Genomic DNA, 22002 nt, shown 5'->3' on the forward strand with positions numbered 1-22002 from the left:
ATCACCAAGCTGGCAAACTAACTCACTTACTTAATCCACTAAACTTCAGGTGCTTTCTATATTATGTGAAATGGCTTGAAACAGGCAGAAGCTGCCAGGACCCATCACGGCTTCTTTGCTCAAGAGAGACAAGAGGAGAAGGGAGTGGGGGGGAGTGGAAATTCCCTCAGTGGATTCCACAATAACATGCCTTTCATTATCACCCAGTGTCAGGACACTGGGTAATGTTCATTGTGCATGCACAATAAATTACTATTTACCTGGCAGTGCCTTTGATAAGCTCGTCTCTTCACCCCCTTTCTGTCCACGCAGCACAGAGCAGCGAAACCCCTTTGCCTATAATTCTTATTAAGGTGATACCTTTTCTGAATAAGAAAGTACACACTTCCAAAGCTGGCACTCTCTGGGGTTTTTAAGGGACATTGTTTTTATTGGTTCCCTTTTATTTCTTCTACCCCACTGTGTTTTCATGCTATAGTGACTTCTGTGTATACAACTCTCATATTGAAATGTCGGCTGCAGATATATGCAATATTAAAGAGCGCTTATGAATTTTTGACATCTAATTAGTCGCTACCCAGTTAACATGTCAGGACTCAGAGGGATTAGGGAGGCAGCCCTTTCTGAATAAGTTACAGTGAGGCTCCTGTCCTTTTCATGTATTATTCTTTAATGTAGGTGGTGATTATTTGGCTGTGATTAATTGATGAAGCCCATTGGTCTGGCAAGTGGTGCCGAATTCACCATTCCTCACTTTTATTTCTCTCAGTAGGGTTCTGCCACTTAATCGGAAGGACCTGCTTCCTTCCAGGCAATCTCTCTGTGCAGCGTTCTGGGGCAGAGGGACTGTTCTGGGTGACCCACCTAGACCCTTTCACAGCTCTTGACTCCCTGGTCAGCAGTGGGTTCTGCATCCTGTCTTCTTGGACAAGCCCTGTGCCCTGTGCCCCCTGGCCAGGCATGTCTGAAACGCAGTGGCACCCCCTATACAAAGGCTTCCTGTTGCTCCCCTTTTCTCTCATATCTGATTTTCGAGCCTTGCTTTCTGGTACCTTTAACACCTGTAGCTCCCTGCCTGGCTCAGTTTACTTCTAGGTTCAGCTGCCTGCCAAGACGCCAGGTGACACTCGGGGCTCTCCAAGGCCGCTCCTGCCATTGTCTCCAGCTGTGGGGCCCAAGAAACCACACACGTGAGATGCACAGTCTGATATGGCCGGCTCTGCCCCTCTGGGTAAGTGATATCAAGCTCTAAAAAAAGGCAACAATGAGAAGCGGATGTTGGGGAGAGGGGACCTGCTGGCTGCTGCTTTTGGGCACTGCCCCATGGGTGTCAAACACCCTGCTGTGTGCAGGCAGCTTCTGCCTCCTAGGAACTCTATGCCCACACAGTCCTCCCAGAAGCTCCTGTCCCAGCTCCCTGGGCTCCCACGGAGGAATACTCTTTCACAGTGGGTTCTTAGGAATGTCAGATCTGATAGTCTTGGATTTGAAGCTGGGCATGATTTTTAACATTTTAGATAAAGCAAGCAGGGAAATGATTTGTGAGTACAGCTCTGTGTTTAAGCACAGGGAGAGGGAGGTGTTTTCTGCTTCACCGCATGACTCCCCTTCCATACACCCACATGTGCATGCAGGCACGCACATGTATACACACAGGTGCATGCATCCATACACACAGACCCACACATGTACACATACAGGCCCACACACACCCATAGATAGACACACACACTCCCAGGTACACATGCAGGTGCACACACCCATGCACACACAGGCACACACAGGTACACACACACACTCTCTCTCTCCCACAGCTTTCTAGACAAAGGCTCTGCCATCAGACTTTCGTACCCTGGCCTCCTGGTTTTATGAACAAATAATTCTTTTTTTTGCAAAGCAGAATTCCCCGCCCCCATTATAAACTCCCACCATTCAAATCTATAATTGGGGGAGTAACAGAGCTGTGGCCGACTTATCTTTTTAAATGCACCGACCCTGGACGAGCCATCCTAAAAATGTGTAATTATAAATAAACCTTCACCTATGTCAGCTGGCGGGGTTTTTAATTACTGCACTTGATGTCAATCAAGGCCAGCTCTGGGTATGCATGTTAGGGGGCAATTTCAGAGGAATTTTGCGGACATAAGCTGTTCGCCTTATTCTATTATCTGCATTTAAAAGGGGAGGGGAGGAGATAAGGCGACAGCCAGGAGGGGAGAGAGAAAGAGCAGCTCATGGAAAGAAAATGGTGGGGGAGGCATTTTACCGAGGCTGCAGCATCCTGCCGGGGCTGGGGAGGGCAGATACTGGACATCTCTCCTAACCCAGGGCCCCACACTGCTGGCCCCCTCTTTGTCTCCCAACCCTTTCTTGCAGGAAGATAAGGAGGGAGATGGGAGTGAGGTGTATATTTGCTGATGGAAGGGGGTGGAGGGGGCCCCTGCTAATCATGTGGGGACAAGGCGGGGATGAGGGTGGGGGTAGGATGAGGCAGGGAAGGAGAAGATCAGGAAGAGCAAGAAGTGTGTGGGGGGGGAAGCGCTAAAAGGAAAAAAAATCAATTGATGCATATTCACTTTCTCCTCCACTGCGGATTCTATCCGAAGGAAACGCTGAACTTTGTAGTGTTAGCAGCAGCTGAAATTTAGAATTATTGTTTCCTTCTAACAGAAGACTCATTTTCCACGGCCGCATTTGCAGCATAATAAGCTTTTTGTTATTTTTTCAATTAGAGTCAATTGACCTAACAAAATGCTTGGCAATTAAGTGATTTTTGTAATGGTCCGGGGGTAATTTAGTCGAGCTTGTCAGCTGTGTTTCATGAAGCCAGGCTGTCTTTTTTTTTTTCCCACTGCCTCTCTCTCTCTCTCCCTCTCTCTCCCTCTCTCTCTCTCTCTCTCTCTAGAGCATAATGGCTCATAATTTCGAAATCTTTTCCTTCTGTTTCCCTCACAATAATTCGCAATTACAGGAAGTTGTTGGAGGTGATTTTTTTTTCTACCTTGCCTTTTGAGTCAGTAATTTTAAATAAAATGTACATACTTATAAAAAGGCAGCTATTACTGAAATCACTTTTTGTGTAAACTCAATTATTTCATGAATAGTGACACCAGCTTATACTGGGTCCCACTCCTGAAGGCTGAGGCATTATTATCTTCAGGGTAAAAGGGTTGGAACATTCAGAACACTCTTTCCAAATCAAACCAGCATTCAATAAGGTAAACACGACTTCAGGAGAGCAGGAGGCGGCTGGGTTACCTGGCCATGAAAAATGGCAACCTCCAGGCAGCCCTCATCTCTGTTTCCTCCCCTGGGCAAGGACTGGACTTTGGCTTCTCATCCTCTGATTTATGAGGAAATTCCTCATTTGCTTAATTGATTCATTTTCTTAAGACGACATCTGGAGTTACATTTTCTTTTAAAAGGCTGCAGTTAGAGCTGATGACTAGCTCAGATGTTCCTTCATTGTATTACTATCTGTTTATACCTATCTTAAAAATATATAATATTCTGCACGTATCTGCCTACATGCATACATACAGAAATAGCAGAAAGACGTGCTGGTGTTTTTTCAGACAAATTCGCCTAGGAGGTAATGTGAGTCGTTATCAGGATTCATCTTTAACCTTTAGGAGGCTCATGTACATTTTCACATTGCCTTATGTGTTTGAAAATGATCTCTGCCTTCTACTCCTGAGTTACAATCCCTTGTTGACTTTAGTTGCCCCCACTGTGAAAAACAACTTAGCAGTAGCCCACTTCGTTCCTTGGTAAAAATCTCCCAGTAGGGGGCAGTAGAAGAGCAAGCCAGCGGAACCCCATTTCGGCTGGCCCTTTAACAGGGCCGAGACTTCCCCGCTCTGGGAGACCCATCCCCTCTTGGCTCCCGTTGGAACGCAGAGTTGGAAAGATCCATTAGTACAGAACACTGGTTTTGAATTGGTCTCCCAATTCTGTCTGGATAACATCTAATCAAATGCTCCTCCCTCTCCTTTTAGGTTTTATATCTTTTCAAAGTGGTTCATTGAAAGCTGTGGCTGTTGTCAGCTGGGTGCTGGGAGCACTGAACAAATTCCCTGCCTAGGTTGTGTAGACAACGTGGGGAATGGCAGACCCTTGGGATCCTGATGGTCTCGCCAGGCCTACTGAGACAAATGTCCAGTGCCATCGGACCTGTGCTCATGCAGTTACTTACTACCATGTGAATCTGACCATCAAAATTCTTCCTACATTTCAATTCCCCCAACTCTAAAATGAGGAGGTTGAGCTTGATACCATCTCAGAACTCTTCCAGCTATAAATTGCAAACCAATCAGGTATTAATTAACTCACTCATCCACTCTTTACAAGATGCACCCTGATCTGCAGAAGACATTCCTGTGTATAACAGAGTCATCATATTCTTGGGTTTGATTTGTCCTTTTTTAAAATATGGAATTTTTGCTTAATTCCAAATGGTTTTCTTTATTCTTTTTGTTGTTGTACAATTTACCCTCAACCAAAGAAAGAATAACGATAATTTGGAGAGTTAAACTTATTTCATAGCTTTAAATAGGTATGTGATTTCCACAGTGACTGACATCTTACCTGTATTTTGAGATATTTGGAAATCTTTACCTGTTTCCCCAGTGGTCATGGACAGCCTTGGGCTTGACTTGGTTTAGATTCTCAGACACTGTGGTTTGGACTGGGCTGGGGCTGGGCCCAGCCTCTCAAGGCTTTGATTAATCCACTGCACCTCTCATTTTCCTGACTATAAAAGAGAAGCTACAGTTCTGAATAAGCATCTTGCAGAAGAAAGAAGCCAAAGCAGAAAGTATTAAACTTTCATCCAGCACCATAGGAGAGATGTAGTTATTAAATTTCAGCTGCTTATCAAACTGATATGAAAGTCATTTTGCATGATTGCTTTGCATCCTCAAATCTTCTGCTTTTATTTGCAATGCATCTCCGTGCTTTCTTATTAGAAAAATACTCAAAGGATAAAAAAGCTGATAATATTATTCGGTTTTGACAATTAGGTAGAAAAAGCATTCAAAGAAGTGCTTTTTTATTGCAGCTGGTAATAGTATTGGAGGTCCTCCTGATAGCAGTCTATACTGATGCTACCCAAGGTGACACTGGTTTTATCTTTTAATTGCCGTGTACTGGTTATACTGGATCTGGGCAAGGGAGGCTATTTCTAATCTTTGCATTGGGACATAGGACTCTAGCTTATATGACAGGTTCAGCTTATCCTGAACCTCTTGCATTTGCTCACTCTTGACTTTATGTCGTGTCCATTGCTCTCACTTGTATTGGGCCTAGGATGAGGACTTTTGCTGACTATTCAACACACCTTTGTTGAATATTTACTGTGTGCTGGGAAATGCCTTAAGACCCAGAGATGTAGCTTCAAGCCATAGACCACCTACAATTGAATTTTATCTCCCCTTTTTCAATTAAATCATCAGAGTTCACTTTTAAATTATATGCACATATAAAATTCTAAATTATGTATACATTTATGCACATAAAGATATATGATTTTTTTCATCATTTCACTATCTTTTCGTGGTCCACAGAATGCAAAAATGATTATTTTGACTTATTAGCCAGTTCTATGGACCTTATTTTACTTTAGCCTTTTAAATAGCTCTGTGAGGTAGAGACTCATTTTCTTTTGACAACAGAGGAAAGTGAAGCTTAGTGGGGTAAAGAGACTTGTTCAGGATCATACAGGTGGTATATGACATCTATGTGATTCAAGTCACGTCTGTGAGACTATAACGCAGTGCTATCTTTTGGCCTTAGCCTACTGCCAGCATCTCCGTTAGCATCTCTCACCAATAGTCGTCAATGCCCTTTATTTCCATGTGTTCAGATTCTAGCAAAGTAGGGAGAGACCTCAGCACAACGGGCATCATCACCCAGTAATAGACATGAGCACCAAGGCTTTGGGAGCTGAGACAGAGGAGTAGGCGCCCCATGCGCCAATATCTCTAAGCCCCACACTTTCTGCTTTTTGCAAGGAAATGGAGATTGCTTACCACAACCACTAGACTGCTGCTGACAACAAGGGAGATGCAGCCACTGAAATCTAATTCTGGAGAGCTTTTAAAGGGACCCTTGTCGGAAGAGGGAAGTGGTAGCTGTGCCCCGTGGAAATAGCTCAAACTGAAAGTCAAGGAAGATCCTAATTAATTTAACAATAATTTGTTGAGGTCCCACCATGAGCCAGACCTGGTTCTTGGTGCTTGGGATAGCAGGGAAACACATGAAGGCAAAGATGCTTGCAACGGTGGAACCTACGTTGTAACTGGGGAGTCAGACTAAACAGCAAGCCACAGCACAACATGTCAGAAGACAGTGTGCTATGGAAAAAATAAAAGTAAAGCTGGGTCAGGCAGAAATGGGGAGCAGTTTCAGTTTTCATATTAAATACCCTGATCAGGAATGTGAGATCTAGCCCCAGATATGTCTTGCGCATCTTTTCCTTCTGGGCTTCATATTTCATGAACCAAAATTTCCCAAACTTGATGGATCTTAGGAATCACCAAGGAGGAATGTGGTTTTTTAACTTTATAGAATCCCAGGCTCACCTAGGGATTCAGACTACCAGATTCTTCTGGACCTGGAGCCTCAGAATCTGCATTGTTTAACAAACCAGCCCAAAGTATTACAGATGTACAACTTTATTTAAAAGCCCTGGACTAAAAGGCCAAGCGTACTCTAGGGGCTCTAGGGTGAATCCTCTTTGTTCATCATCTCTGTGACCTTGGGAATATTATTGAACAAAGAGATATTCTTTAACTCCTGTGGTTGTTAATGTGGGTTAACGAATACAACAAAAGTTGGCAAAACACCTAGCCCAGGTCTTGGCACAACATTGGGGCCATGTTTTTTTTTTTTTTGTTTGTTTGTTTTTCCTATTCCTCCTCATGGCACTAACATCAAATCATACTTCATTGAAATTATGAACACAAGAGAAAGCCATTTGAATAGAAGCAGCAAGCTCTATAAAGGCTGAGAAAAGAGGAGAATAAAAAATTTGTAAGCTCAGGCATACTGAGTTATGCCTGTAATCCTAGCACTTTGGGAGGCAAGAAGGAGGATCTCTTGACCTCAGGAGTTCAAGACCAGCCTGAGAAACATAGCAAAACCCACCTCTACAAAAAATTAGCCAGGCATGGTGGCACATGCCTGTAGTCCCAGCTACTCATGGGGGTTGAGTTGGGAGGATCACTTAAGCCCAGGAGGCCAAGGCTGCAGTGAGCCCTGATAGTACGACTGCACTCCAGCCTGGGTGACAGAGCAAGACCCTGCCTCAAAAACAAAAGCAAAAACAAAAAGAATTTGTAAAGTGGTTACTCTGCCAAGAGAGAAAAATAACTCTAAGCCGTAACTTAGGCAGAGCCCATTTTACCAATGGGGTTGTGAAAATATGCCTTCAAATAGCTGAGATGATGAAGAAAGAATAGATCTTAATATTCTCCATAATTAATGCTCTCTATATTGGATGGGGTCTGATTTCCTCCAGGTTAGGGGTGACGGGAGACAGTGATCACTGAGTCTAGCTGGCTCAATGTCAGTAAGAACTGCTGCTATCTCTCCTGTTTGCACAAAAACCTGACATTCTGCCTTTGCCATAGAATTGTCTGCCATAGAATGAAATACAGCAGAAACCTGTATTTCATTCATCACCTCAGCTCTTACAAAGCTGAAATTGTATTTAAAAATTAAAAATGAAACAGAAATACAAGTGCCAAAGAGTGCACAGCACAAAAATATTCATCCATGCAAGGGAGGAATTATCTCTTTCACTTTTACCTCCCAAGCAGGCTCCTCCCGCTCCCCGCATCACTCCTTATCCTTTTACCCTGCTCTGTGCTTTATAGGACTTATTCCCACCTGATATATCATCTATTTCATTTGGGGTTTTGTTTGCTTGTTTGTTTTGCTGTATACCATTACTTTCTCCCTCTTTGCAATACAGTGTCTTTGCTCACTGCCCCATCCCCTAACCTACCATGTTACAGGTGCTCAAAAAATATTTTTTTGAATAAATGAATCTCAACTCACTCCAGTTTTCCTACTGGTGGCATGTCACCGATCTAGTTATTCTCTCTTATAAGTTCATCTAGGCCACTAAGCTGGCATGATCATAGTATTAAAGGCAATTCAAAAAAGAGAGAGAGAAAAAAAATACAGGGAGAAAGAGGAAAGTAATAGGAAATTGAGCATAAAGGCATTCAATCCAGCATTATCAGCTTTATAAATTATATGTCAATGTCTGTAGACTCCACGTATCTTATAGCTTAAATTTTAATTTGGGGTGCTTTTTTTGTGGAATCCACCGCGGTAAGGGCAGAGCAAGATTTTAATGGCCAAAGGCTATTTGCAGATTTGCTTGCAAAATTGCCGATTTCAAATATATTACAGAGAATTTGGACAAGACTGAAATATATTTGCAATGAGTCAAATATAGTTTATTTTTAAAAACATACTTTGATTAATTTCAGGTACCTAATTATCTCCTCAATTTAACAACTACTTCTGTTTAAATGACAGCTTTTAAAGTATTTGACTCTAATAAACCTCCCCTGAAAACTTGTTATGCTATTAATTTGATAATACTTTTTGTAAATGGAATGTTCATTTGGTAAAGACAACTCAGTGTGTGTCTAAAAAAGTCAATCCTTGCAAGAATATGATACAAAATAGTATTTTACTATCTCACTACTAAAATGACTGTACTGAGTGTCCATCCCCTCTGCTCTGATGGTGTAGGGTGATGTTTCTTTGAGGCTGGGGATTGGATGACCATCCCAGCTGAAGCCTATCCAAAGCCCCCAAGTCTCTAAGGACTCCTATTGTAGAAGTGATTCTCACTGCAGTCCAATCTCATACCCAAAGACAAGTTGAGAAACTCAGACTTCTACCCTTTTCCACGTGTTCTTGACAATAATGAAAAAGATGTTTGTAGTATCTAGATATGTCTTCCTTTCATAAAATCATCATGTGATGGTCAGCAACTAGAGAAGACTACAGAGAAACTGTGACTAAGAACAAATGGACTTCTCCTTTCCCATGAGATGTGGTATGTCGAGTGGCCACTTGGGAGTCAGGTTTAGATTCTGAGCTTAGTTCTGCCAATGACTGTTGTGCTCAAGTCCTTGTAGCTACATCTGTAGAATGAGAATATGGGACTAGCATTAATATTTTATCAGTTTATGAAGGTAAAAAAAAAATCATGGTGGACCATCTCTTAGACTTGTAAATTCAAGCCAGCTAGCATTTATGCATTGGACATTCTGTGCTAGGCCAGTTTATAGTCCCTCTGCTAAGTGGAATTAAAATATACAATACACATATGTGTATGCCCATGTGCACACACACTCACACACAAGACAGTGGCTGCCTGCAGGAGGATTGCAATCTTCAGGATGCTGTCAATTGGAACGATAGTATCATATAGAAGAAAAAAAGTAGACTTCTGGGATTCAGATCTCAACTCCACCCATCAGCATCTCTGCCCTGGCGGGCAAGTTGCTTATTTGACCCAGAGTATCCTCAGCTGAAGAATAAATGGAGATAGGAATGTATACATTATGAGGTCATTACAGAGATTAACACAGACTTTTTTTTTTTTTTTTTTTTTTTGAGACAGAGTCTCACTCTGTTACCAGGCAGGAGTGCAGTGGCAGGATCTCGGCTCACTGCAACCTCCACCTCCCGGGTTCAAGTGATTGTCCTGCCTCAGCCTCCTGAGTAGCTGGGACTACAGGCACACACCACCACACCCAGGTATTTTTTTTTTAATTTTTAGTAGAGATGGGGTTTCACTATGTTGGCCAGAATGGTCTCAACCTCTTGACCTCGTGATCCACCCACCTCGGCCTCCCAAAGTGCTGGAATTACAGGCGTGAGCCACTGTGCCTAGCCAATGTAGTCTTTTTTAATAGACCATAATATATAATACTCCCATGCACACAGTAGGTGCTTGGTAAAGAGTGGTTGTGATGACTGTAATGATGACAATGATGGCAATGAAGATAGAAGGTTCTAGATTGAATCTTCCCATAAATGAGTTTGCCAGGACAATAGGAAATTGCAGCTCAGAAGCTATAACTCAGGGACCTGAAGGCTATGAGTCACCACTTTGCTTCGTGCCTGTCAGTTCATTTTTGAGAATCCACAGAAATAGAAATGTTCTATCAGACCAACTTGGATTGCCATCTGGCCCACACATTTTCCTGGCACGGCCCGAAGGCCAGCACTGCTCTTCTCCCCTCCAAGCAAAACCCCAAGTTTAGCAGAACAAAATCTGCTGCTGAAATGCATCAAGCACGGCATCGGTTCATTATCACAATTAGCATATTAGTAGTAGTTATAAGGCAATTAATGTTAATAATAATTGAATCTGTGTTAAGGTCATTAATATAACTACTAGTTATTATAAATGGCTAGTATCCTATTTAATAAAAACAGAAACAGTAATAGGGAATGCTTCATACTTTTCAAATGGCTTTCACATTTCTTCAGCTCACTGAGACTTCTCTGGAGATATTATTATCCTTTGTTTCTCTTCGGGGAAATTGAGGTTTGAAAAGTTAAGAGACTTATCCCAGATCATAAACTAACATGCAGAAAATTTGGAATTAGGAATTCCACCTTTCGACCACTGGGGTAGCAAGCCCTGGAGTTTGAGTGGAGAGAGGAGAGACATGTTCATCAAGTAAAGCACTGTTTGGCGCAACCACTGAGTATCACAGGATGCCAGGACCGGAAGAACTTTGGTGTCCATCAGATTCAATGCTTTTATTATACAAGTGTGGAAACTGAGGCCCAGAAAGATGAATTATTCCCCTCCAGTGAATAGCGTTGTGATACAAATTTCAAATTAATTTTTATGTCAGAGTCCCTTTATGTAGTCTCACTCTTGAGCCCCCGAAGTGACCTATTTAAAAATTTTCCTGTGAGCTGAAAACCAGATAATCAAGTTTGGTAAAAGTGTGTATTAACTTATCTATTTAGCTCTAAAACATACCTAGTTGTATTTCCCAACATGTGTCTCTTTTAATTCTGTGGCATAGTATTAGTTATTTTGTTAGGGTTCCTTGGATAATTACATGTGAAATATACTGGGTTAAAATGTGACTTACACAGTCTCTGTTTTTGTTTTTATTGCTGACCTTTTTATTTTTTTCCTGTGTTTCCATCCATGTTTGACCATAACATTATTTGCTGTCAGAAAACTCCTTGAGACTCATGTTTAATAGATCACAAAATTTGGGGAACTTGAGGGCAGTGGGATCTCTTGCAGGGCTTTCATGCATTTATTTGTAGCAGGTATTTCTGCTATCTGAAAGTCTGCTGGGTTTGCTTCTGAGTCTGTGACCAATTTATGTCAGATTAAGGTCTGAAAATATCAACTGCAGATATGAGGGGAATCATAGCATCTTGTTTTATTTTAACTCACAAGGACATTAGCAGCCACCGAATCCACGCTATGGGAGATGATTCCAAACTTCTTTTTCAGCCCTAAACCCCTAATGAGTGGCGGTCGTCCTCAATCACTGTTTACTAAGTGCCTACAATGTGCCACTTTTCACACCATTTCTGGCTATTTTTGGCTCCTTCTGGATCTGGGTGTCCTGCGGTGAGACACCTGAGGAGGAGGCATGCACAGAAGGGAGAGTATTTATAGGTTTGGGGCTTTGAAATTAGGTAGTTGTACTGGAGCAAATAATTTCTAACAATATCATAATCTCTGAAGGTGGCCAGATAAATAAAGCTGTGAGTGAAAGCAGTCATTTCTTCTACGTCTCCTGGATTGTGTAGCTACTGGAAAAAAAATTCTTATTGAAGAAAATTAAGAATAATTAGAGAAGAAATGAGAAAAGTCAAAAGGATTTGGCCAAAAGCTTGGTAACATTTGCAATTTTCCTCCGAGAGACGTTCGTTTTACTAGTAACGCTTAAAATGCACAGGCTTTGAGATGGAGGAGTTAGTTCTTACTGATCTAAAGTTTGGCTTCAGCTGTGTCGTCTCGAAAATCTGTTTGTTTGTTTTATAAGTTTTTAGGAAAAAAATATTGACTTTGAAAATTGCATGAGAATAAAAAGTCCAGTGAACAATAACTTTCTTTCTCAAAGACCTATACATATGGATTTTTTTATTTTGCATTCAGGACCACATTTTCAGCCGCTTTTCCTCCCCCAGCCTCCTCTTTAAATATGTAAAACTCTGCATGCCTCTAATTGTTCCTTCAGTTGTCCACTTGCACCTTCAAATTATGGGACAAGTGGCCAATTGGGCCTGCAATTGGCTAATTGCACCGACAATTAGCCAATTGTGGGTATAATTAGCTGCATGTAGAATTAATCATATGCATAAAGTGGGCGTCCACTCTTTGAAATCATAGAACTAAATGTGTTCTAGATGCACATCTGTACTCGGGCACAAAAGGGACACAGGCGAGAATCCTGGATGAATCACTGTTAAGAGAATCATTCAAACAAATCTGGTGCTTGGTTAAAAACGCCACATGATTCAATTCTGAATATTAGGTCTACTTGCTTTCTTTATAAGGAGCTTGGTATGGACAAGGCCAAGAAGATAAAATTTTTTCATCAGAAGCCTTCTGCAAGAAAATATCGTGGCGGCTGTCACCATCCAATTGCATTTTTTTAAAAATTAAGTGGTTGGATTTATGATACAGTTGGCCAGTTGTAGCAGGTGGACTCTGTCACTCGAGTCTCCATAAGGAATTACATTCAGTTTGGTCCAAATACTTGCCACAGTGAGACATGTTCCATCTCAGTCACATTTAGCACTCATGTTTCTTAGGCTGGTTTGTGCCTATTCTTGGGGAGACCAGGGGAACCACAGGCAAAAGTGGTATCCCAGGATAAACACATTGAACATTTTCAAAGCAGTAATTTTATTTGATGGCAAGCAAGATAAAATAATTTTAAGTTTCAAAGTAAACAACAGAAAATTTTGAAAGCAGTTAAAGTTGTAGTGGTTAAAATCTCTCCTTAGATTCATTATTTATTAACTCTGGGACTTTGAGCAATAATTTATTCAACTTTCCTATAATCTAGTTTCTTCATCTATAAAAATAAATTAATATAAACGAGTGATAACTACCTCATAGGGTTTTTTTTTAGAATTAAATAAGGTTATTTAAAATTATATAACAAAGGTGAGAGCATGGAGGGAAGTAGACAGAAAGAGAAAAAGAGAGAGAGAGACATGAAAATCCAAGACTCAATAAATCAAGACATTAATATATTAAAAGCGCTGTGATTTCCTGCTATAAATAATTACTTGTTTATCTCAGAATTTTGTCAAACAAAAATGATCAAATATCCGTCTTTTTTTGGTAATAATATTACTAGCCACTAAAAAATACCAGTCTAAATCAAAAATGGTCAGTGGATGCCCATTGACCACAGAGCAAATTTCAGATACTTAAGCTGATTTCACTCTTCATCATGGGCCCTATACTTCCCTTCTACTCTACTCTTTTATTTGTGGAGGAGCCTTTCAGATATGTACCCATACTCCAGGCGAGCTTGTTTACTGAACCTGCCCACCATGCTACCCACCCTTATGTTTAAAGTGATCATCACTGACATGAGACAAAGGCTATGAGAAATGCATGGGGCTATATCCAGAGTTAGAGGTTTTGAAGGAGAGAGAACTGCAAATAAGAAAACATTGGCCGATAATAGAGACATGTTTCTTTATTACCTAGATAGAGTCTTTTTTTTTTTTTTTACATGAAGTCTTGCTGTGTCACCCAGGCTGGTGTGCGGTGGTGCGATCTTGGCCCACTGCAACCTTCACCTCCTGGACTCAAGCGATCCTGAGTAGCTGGGACTACAGGCGTTCGCCACCATGCCTGGCTAATTTTTGTATATTTAGTAGAAATGGGGTTTCACCATGTTGGCCAGGCTGGTTTAGAACTTCTGACTTCAAGTCATCTGCCCGCCTCAGCTTCCCAAAGTGCTGGGATTACAGGTATGAGTCACCGTGCCCAGCCCATTTTTTTCCTAAGTTCTAACTTTTGGCTGGGTTTTGAACACATATCAGTATTTAATGCATACAAAATACACACACGCCATATGTATTTCAAGAAAGGAAGAGAGGTAGGATAAGAAGTACTTGTTTTTACATCAGGTACTTTTACAGGTGTTGTCTCATTTGCTTTTCAAAATAATAACATTACATACGAAATAATTGCCCAGTTTCTGGGATAAGACTACTGAGTCTCTGAGAAGTTAAATGATTTTCCCCAAGTCATATAATAGCAAGTAATAAAGAGCCAGCATTCAATTTCTTGTACATATATCTCAAAAATTTACATTGAACAAGCTTGATAAACATAAACCATTAGAGACTTAGAATTATAAAGAAATATTATAATTGTACCTCATGTTCAAATGCATATAACAACCTGTCTAAGAATAAGCACCTCAACAAAAGTATGCATTTGTGATTTTCTAGATAGGTATTAGTTTGTGTTAGGAAATTCTACATGGATCATGTTGATGCTGAGGTCACATTTTATGTTTTCTTCAAAATTGAATTGAGCTTGAACTCTGGATTTACAAACCAATGTCTGAATTCCTGAAAGAACTCAAAGCAAGTCAAGGCCAGAATGATGTCCTCAATCTCTATGCCATTGCAGAGCCCAAACTCAAGAGAAATGCACAAGAGATGACTTATTCATTGAACACACTTTTCTAGTTGGCCCTTTGTCCAAGCTGACTGGTGGACTGTTCATTGATAACATATTTGATGTTTCACCAAATATATTGTCAACATTTAAACAAATGTACTCTTCATGCCATCATTCTTGACCCACACTTCCAATGTTACCTCTCCATGAATTCCCTGGCTCGGCTCTGTGGCTCATGCCGGTAGTCCCAGCACTTTGGGAGTCCGAGATGGGTGGATTACTTGAGGTCAGGGGTTTGAAACCAGCCTGGCCAATATGGCAAGTCTCTACTAAAAGTGCAAAGTTAGCCGGGTGTGGTGGTGCATGCCTGTAATTCCAGCTACTTGGGAGGCTGAGGCAGGAGAATTGCTTGAACCTGGGAGGCGGAGGTTGCAGTGAGCCAAAATCGTGCCATTACACTGCAGCCTGGGCAACAACAGTGAAACTGCACCTTAAAAAAAAAAAGAAAAGAAAAAAAAGAAATTCTGCTTGTCACCTCAGGATAGATCTAAATACTTTTCAATAGTCTTACACTTCCTGGCTTATAATATGTAACTATTGTGTTCTTATCTGTATCTGTCAGCTGTGCTGCAATGATGCTGTGTAACAGATAACTTCCAATTATTTGTTACCCTATGTTACATGCCAGCCTTAGGTAGGCTGAAGCTTTGCAGCTCTGTGCTCAAAGGCTCCCCTCCAATCTTCTGGTGGAATGAGGATCTGCTTTCTGGGTCTTCTCATACCGGGACCCAGGTTAAAGGAAGATCCCCTGCCTGCTGAATACTGTTTGTTCATGGCGGATATCACGAATAAGGGAGTTGGCTGAAACTCTCACTGCCTCTTAAAGCTCTTACATAAATGAGGTTAATGTTACATTTTTTTTAACATCCCGTTGGCCAAAGAAAATCATACAATCAACCTCAATGTCAAGGAAATGGGAAATAAACTCTTCAGAACTGCAAAAGTGGAGAGGAAGTAAATATTTATGTACAAAGAACAAAATTGATTTTGTTATCTACATATTATGTTTCTCCACCACTGATCAATAAGGTAATGGGTCATAAAACAGATATCTGTCTTTCAATCTCTTATTTCTAGCATAGAGTGTGTTTCCAGAGAAAGCTTATTTAATACTTGGGTATGTCTTTAGATTCACTGGTAAAGGAGTAAAGGCATTAAATGGTACTTTCTAAAATGGTTAAATTGTATCAATATTTAGCTTTTTACATTTCTCTCTCTCTCTCTCCTCACACACACACACACACGCACACATCTTTTCCTTTAATAGTGTCATTTTAAAGATGAAGAAACTGACCTAAAGAAATGAAGAAAGTCTGTGTCCAAGGTAACATAGCTAACAAGTATCAGGATGATAAATCCTACAGTCTTGTTGGACTGCAGATCATATAATCTAATCCATAATCTACCTACATTGTCTTCTTCTGCTTTGGCAAACTGGATGAAGCAAAAGAGCAAATGGTTTAAGCAAGAGTGTGTTAGGGGACCTTCTTAGATGATGTGCCAGGATATTAGAGTCAAGCAAGGAAGGTCATGCCTTCCTTTTGTCTTACTATAAGAAGAGGCGAATATGAAGATACACCATGTAAGGGCATCCTTACCATAAGCATTAGCAGCAGATACTCTTGTAGGTTGAGGGATCATCTAGCAGTGCTTGCCTAACTTTCTTATATTACAGCACACATAAGAAATGGTTTTATCTGTTTGACACTGCAAGAAACAGCAGATGTGTGAGCAATCTGGAAAGAGGTGACATAGGCCTATGAGGCCACCTAAAATAACTGGGACACCCTGCTGAGGACAAGCCTACTGGAGATCGCCCCATGCTCCAGAAAGACACACACTCACTCCAGTGGGAACCAGAGGGGATGGGTAAAAAGGTTGGGATACAACCCAGTCATAGGCAAGGTGACCTAACACCTTGCATGAAATATTTCTCAGAGGTTTGCTAAGCACTCACGTAAATACTGATGAATTCTTTATTCGAAATTCAACTGACGGCATAGGATTGGAATAAATTACAGTATAATAACCGGTCTTGTGAGTCATTCAATCTGAGAATGTGAAGGACTTTAAATGTCATTATTCTGATTCCGCACTTCAGGGCTTGAACTCCCCTATGTGTGCATTGCCCATTTGAGTCCTCAACTGTCCTCAGCACAGCCCAGTCTTTTCAAGAGACAATTTCTTTAATTATAAGGGAGACTCTAGTTCAGAATCAATAAATTTTATAATGATCACTTGTTTTTTAAGCTTGCTCAAAAGGATAGGAGACTGCAGTAGCTGATAAAAGTGTTATTACTCAGAGAATTGGTTATTAGCAGGCCAACCAGAAAGAGAAAGACAAAAAAGGGTTGTTTTCAAAAATTAGAAAATATAAGGACGAAGAACCATGGTGTTCTGGCACATTGGGTATAAGGGCGCCTCAAAGTCATGATTGTTTATGTAACTAATAAGTGTTATACACAAAATAAAGTTTGAAGAATAATTAAGTGGTTTTGAATATGTATTGCAAAGTTTTCCCACCGCATTGAGATAAAACAAACACATAAAAAAAGACGATAGGAATAAATTTGCCTTCAGAGGGAGAAAGGGAAGGATTCACCCTTGTTGAAGTCCCACCATATGCCTGAGATTATCCACGCGTTATTTCCTCTAGTTAGCATAAAAAGATCTTTTAGGTCTGTTTCATCTCATTTTTACCACTGAGGAGGCTGAGATTCAAGGAAAACCCTCTTGGTTAAATTTATATTGAGAGCCTCTAATCCAAGGGCTTTCTCTTCTAACGTCCATGCTGTGAGATGTATGGATAATATGGATAATCCTTGCATGTGGAAGTGTGTTTCCAGATGAAGTAAGAAAAGTTGAGGTTCTGGTATTAAAGATAATGTCTTGGAAGACAGGGGGTTGTCAACATTTTGGGCAAGGTCATCTGCAAAACTAAACCCAGATCCAGGGCCCTTCCCTTCCCTGCCTAGCTGGTTGCAAGTTGCAAGCTCCTTCCCCTAAGTGAATAAGAGAGGGAGGTAGAGCTTGGACTTCACATGCAGCCTGCCTGTGTGAGTGACCGACAGCAGGCTCACCCAAAGCATCAACTAAATTTTTCTTTCTTGTATGTATAAATAACAACAGCAATGTGCCACTAGCACGGTGCCGTTTCATTTAATGGCGCAGCACTGAGCAACTTAATTAATCTTTTAGTCTCTGAAACATTCATCATAGTTTTTCAGGGGCTCTGAAAAAATATGCTTGCCTCTTGAAGCCATTGACACAGAGACCAGTGAGGAGTGAGTTGGCTTTCCCTTAACAAATTTGCTCAGCTGTGAATCTGGGGTCTAATGCTTTTGAAAGTGGAATTTCTGTAGATGTTAGTCATGGATTTAAAAAGTAAAGACTGATTGCATTTCTGTGATGAGTCCCTACTGTGTGCCAGGATAAGCACTGGGCTATTTTACTTGACTGTTCTCATTAATTCATCACTAAAGCCCAGCGAGGCAGGTATCTTTATATTCATTTTACAGATGAGAAAATTAAGAACTGGAGAGATAAAGCTACTTCACCAAAGCCACATTTCTAGCTAGGATTGGAACATGGGTCTGTCCAAAACCCTTACCAGGATCATGAAATTTGTAGTTAATTGTAACAATACTGATTATAGTTATAATTGAAGCAAAACTTACATACCATTGGCTATGTAAGTTATTGTATATTCATTTAATTATATGCCAGGCATTTCTGCATACATGATTTATTTGAATTCTCCAAATAATCTAGCAAGTTAGATATATTGTGCATTTGTATTAGTAGAATCATGATGGAATTCTTCAATAATTATTGTAAACCTTAGTCAATATGCAATCTTAGTCAACAGCACTTTGCTCTTATTTATAAATATAATAAATAATATTTAGTTAAAATTATTCCTTCATTTTGTAAAATGGCTTGATACCTAGTTTGTTGGCTTTTGTGATGTTTGAAAATGGGATAGGTTATGACATGTGCATAACATAAGGTGATAGATAAATAACTAGTTTTAATGGGTAAATGATGGCATCTATACCACTGAGCTTGATGATATCAGTATGCAAAGAATCAAATGTATTTTTTCAGAGGGAACTAAGATACCTTAGTGCCTCCTTCCACCTGGACTCCCTTCTAAAGCTACAAACTGCAAAATTGATCAGATCTTTAAAGTGATCTTACTCTATGGCAGTGAAATTACGTTTTAGGAATTTATCCTAAGAAAATAGTCAGAGATATACTACACATTATAGAAAGATATTCATTGTTGGATTATTATAACAAAATACTGGCAGCATCCTAAGATTGTGACTGGTTATATCAGTTACAGTGTATTCATTTAACTGCATACCATGAAGTCCTTGAAGATGGTATATACATGTACAGATACAGGCACACATACATGCGCATGAGCTGGCACACACACATACACACATCTATAGGCAAAGAACAGAAGAATACTAAGAACAATTTAACAGTGGCTTCATTTTGGGTGAAGAGGGGATTATGGATGAGTTTTGGTAGTGTGTGTGTGTTTGTGAGTGTGCGTGCACACACGTGTGTGTGTGTGTGTGCGTGTGCCTGTGTGTTGTGCTTCATTAATCTTCTTTCTGTTTGCCAGGTTTTCCTCATTGAGTATGACTTCTCTAGTATGACTAGCAAATGAAGAATCATGCTGACATACTCTGTGGTGTAGCCCAATCCTGCTCTTAACCATGACCATTACTGTAACTCAAACAAAACATCCTGGAACTGGTCATACCTTCACAGCCTCAGTGAACTGTGTAGTCTCCTTGGTAATCATGGATATCTGGTAAATGCTTCCGGTTCTAAATGAAGCCATGATGCTGGGATCCATTAACAAAATCCAAAGTGAATTTGTCTTAAACATTTGCAAGTGGATGGAGGAGAATCTCCACATTTCTATGTGGACGGTTCAGATGGCAAAGCAACGGTTTCTGCAGTGAAACAGGTTTCATGCAAGGACACTATCAGTATAGGTAATATGCCTTCGTTTATTTAAACTCTTGGTCATTTAGTTTTCTGCCAGTTATTTCCAGAACAGAGTAATTTATGATGTGCAGGGTAGGCACCCTCAACAAGTTCACATAGTAGGGTATCTTAACATTAACAACAAAACAGGAGTCTGCAACATCAGATTGTAGCATTCCTCAGATTAACTGATTAAAACATGCCTATTAATGAAAGGCTTTGATGCATTAATTCAGTAATCTTTTAAAATTATTTGTTGTATTTTAATCCCAATAGAGTCTCTCTCTCTCTCTCTCTCTCTCTATATATATATATATATATATATATATATATTTATTTATATTTATATATTCATTTAACTGCATACCATGGAGTCCTTAAAGATGATATATACATGTACAGATACAGGCACACATACAGGCATATATATATATATATATACACATATATATATATAGAGAGAGAGAGAGAGAGATTTGCGTACACATGCTCTCTCTCCACACACACACACAACACACACACACACACTAGCATGTAGTATGCTTCTATGCAAAATCTAACACTTATTTATATGAACAATGAACTTAATGAACATAAACTATTGAGCACTTACCATATGCACCAGGCATTGTGCTCAGTGTTTTGTAAGTATTATTTTTGTCTGACTGCCATCACCTCTTTAACAAATGGGACACTGGCTTGAGAGGTTAGTAACTTGGCATGGTCACACAATGCGCTTATCCCTGACCCTTGAGCCCATATCCCACATGATTAGGGATGACTAGTTACAGTTTTACAAAGCCTGTTTAGTCCTACAGAAAACCAAAAGGATGGAACCTACCTCCCAGTCATCTTGGGGACTTACATTGGGAATTTTCGCAAAGACGATCAACACAATTGTTTCTAAAAACTCTGGTGCAGACTATGGGAGGAGCCACCTGCTGAAAACTGAGGCTGAAATTCATACCTTGGATGGCTCTGTGATGCATGCAAGTATTTGCGTGCTTGCCAGGATATTAAAAACATCCAGTTGTTTTGCAGCCTCACCTCATAGTGGGTCAGACCTGGGAGTCCTAGAAGAAGCAGTGTGGGTTGTGAGATCCCCCTGTCCTGCACTCAGGGGCTGGCCTTGCTTCCACTCACTGGGTCTACGACTGTGGGCGAGGACCTTTCTCTCTCTCAGCTTCAGTTTCCTCAGCAGCAAATATATCAGGCAAGAGGTTTGGGCTGTGTGTGCCAAGCTCTTTTACCCAAGGATCCTAAGACCTGAAAACAATGAGTTTTTATTCTCTCTGGCATCACTCACACAAGCACAGGCACTTAAATGCCTCCATTTGAGATAAGACTATTTTCCAAAAGATTCAACAGCCTTATCCTCTTTCAGGCTAAGCTTTTTTCTAGTTGTTGGTTTGTTGTTTGCTTAGGTTTTTGTTTTGTTTTGTTTTAGGAGGGAGAGGATGTTTTGTTTGTTTTGTTTTGTATCTGATTCAGCTAATGTTCTAAAAAGTAGAGTAGGATACTCATCACCTGGCCTCAGTTAGAAAGAGGCCTCCCTGGGATGCTCCCTGCTGTCTTCCTCAGCACCCGCAGGTAGATGTTTTGTGTCCAGGCATCGTGGGAGACTGCAGGGAGGAAGAGCCACAGATACGGTTGAGACAAGCTATGGAAGCCCAGTCTCTGAGTCCAGGGGGTGTCATTCTTTGCTGCTGCTTCTAAGGGGTGAATCTGCATCGATCAATGCATTCGCTCCACTCTCCCCCTGCCTCTCCCTCAGTTAACACCCCAGCACACACAAAACCAACGAAGGTGATTATCTCTGCTAGCATAATTCCTCCCTAACATCTGCTTTCGCCCATAACACTCCACTAATTTTTCCCTCATTTCATTACACATAATTTTCTTTCAACACAATCTACATGTATTAAGTGGTAATGACTTTCCAGTTAAGAGCAAATCGACACCAAGGGACCACCGGCCCCCCCACGGTTGCCTGCAGAGCCTGACTCTGGCTATTAGAGATAAATTCGGTACCTCAGGAAGCTGCAGTGAGGTAATCAATCAATTAAGCGGTTAGGACATACATTATCAAACTTCCACAGTGCAGGGGGCAGGGGGCCATGCTGATCTACTTGCCATGATTTTTTAGGAATTCAAAAAAATGAATAAATAAGATGGAGAGCTATTATACAACCAGGCTATAATTTGCCACTCAAAGTCAGGGGCTGGTGTTGTCAGACTCAATGCTGCAGAGTAAATGGGGG

The 22002-nt window shown here is 40.6% G+C and overlaps 1 long non-coding RNA gene across 1 annotated transcript in view; it reads left to right on the forward strand.

The window, feature by feature from the left end:
• Positions 1–1020: 1020 nt before the first annotated feature.
• Positions 1021–22002, forward strand: part of LOC129136925 (uncharacterized) — a 30733-nt gene continuing 9751 nt past the window's right edge. The window contains exons 1-2 of the long non-coding RNA XR_008538961.2: positions 1021–1231; positions 3999–4316. This is a non-coding gene — a long non-coding RNA (uncharacterized LOC129136925). The remainder of the gene's footprint in view (positions 1232–3998; positions 4317–22002) is intronic.

This window comes from Pan troglodytes, chromosome 15 (genome assembly GCF_028858775.2).
Source record: "Pan troglodytes isolate AG18354 chromosome 15, NHGRI_mPanTro3-v2.0_pri, whole genome shotgun sequence".
In the NCBI taxonomy this organism is placed as follows: domain Eukaryota; kingdom Metazoa; phylum Chordata; class Mammalia; order Primates; family Hominidae; genus Pan; species Pan troglodytes.